Source organism: Suncus etruscus, chromosome 16 (assembly GCF_024139225.1).
Source record: "Suncus etruscus isolate mSunEtr1 chromosome 16, mSunEtr1.pri.cur, whole genome shotgun sequence".
Lineage (NCBI taxonomy): Eukaryota > Metazoa > Chordata > Mammalia > Eulipotyphla > Soricidae > Suncus > Suncus etruscus.
The window spans coordinates 54,361,939-54,363,094 of NC_064863.1; the positions used below are offsets into that span (position 1 = coordinate 54,361,939).

The 1,156-nt window shown below is 35.8% G+C and overlaps 1 non-coding gene across 1 annotated transcript; it reads right to left on the reverse strand.

Annotated features, from left to right (window-relative positions):
* Nucleotides 1-659: 659 nt before the first annotated feature.
* On the reverse strand, nucleotides 660-761 carry LOC126033149 (U6 spliceosomal RNA). The gene has a single exon (XR_007504298.1). It is a non-coding gene; the product is annotated as a U6 spliceosomal RNA (small nuclear RNA).
* Nucleotides 762-1,156: the final 395 nt, after the last annotated feature.

A 1,156-nucleotide genomic window follows, 5' to 3' on the forward strand; every position in this document is an offset into this window, starting at 1 on the left:
TTTTACTTTTCTTAAAACCCATAGATGAGAGAGACTATTCTGTGTCTATCTGTTTCCTTCTAACTTATTTCACTCAGCATAATGGAGTCCATGTTCATTTGATTATAATATTTAATTTGTTTGACTAGATATACATTTGAAATTATTGAAACATAGGTTATAATTTATATTTGTTATTTCTTGAAATATCTTTAGATTATTTTCCAGAGAGAATGGGTCAAATTACATTTTAAGGACTAGAAACATGCCTCAGTGGTAGATCACTTGCCTTGCATGTGTGGGGTTCTAAATTAAATCGTGGAGCACTGCAGAAAAATAATTTTTTTACGATTAGTGAAAGTGTTTTTTACTTTTACTTTTTCCCCGAAATTTTTTATTAAGCTATCCACACCTTACTTGATCTAAAGGCATACTTTTGTTTGTTTGTTTGTTTGTTTGTTTTTTGAGTCACACCCGGCAGCGCTCAGGGGTTACTCCTGGTTCTATGCTCAAAATCGCCCCTGGCAGGCACAGGGGACCATATGGGATGCCGGGATCCGAACCACCGTCCTTCTGCATGAGAGGCAAACGCCTTACCTCCATGCTATCTCTCAGGCCCCATAAAGGCACACTTTTATTACTCAAATCATTTTTGATGTATGTCTTCATATTGTTTTTAGAAAATTATGGAACGCTTAACGAATTTGCATCCTTGCTCAGGGGCCATGCTAATCTTCTATGTATCGTTCCAATTTTAGTATAGGTCCTGCCAAAGCGAGCACATGTCTTCATATTTTAAAAGTACAATATGTCTTGATTCCATAATACCTATATGAATATTTCTCTTCTGTGTTTTGAATTTTTATTTGACTTGAAAGCATGGGATTTTTTTCTATTTTCATTCACATAGGTTCTATTATTTATAAGGAAACAACATTAATATTTGCATACCTGTGCTAATTTTATCTTTAAGATTTGAAGAGAGACAATATGGATGTATATGAGGCAGTTTGTACTTAAAACACATACAAATAAAACTGAGCTTTTAATCATTGGTCCAAATCCTCTACTGTACCCTTTTTTGGGGGGTGGGGGGATGTTGAGCCATATCCAGCAGTGCTCAGGGATTACTCCTGGCTCTGTACTCAGAAATTGCTCCTGGCTCAGGGAACCATAA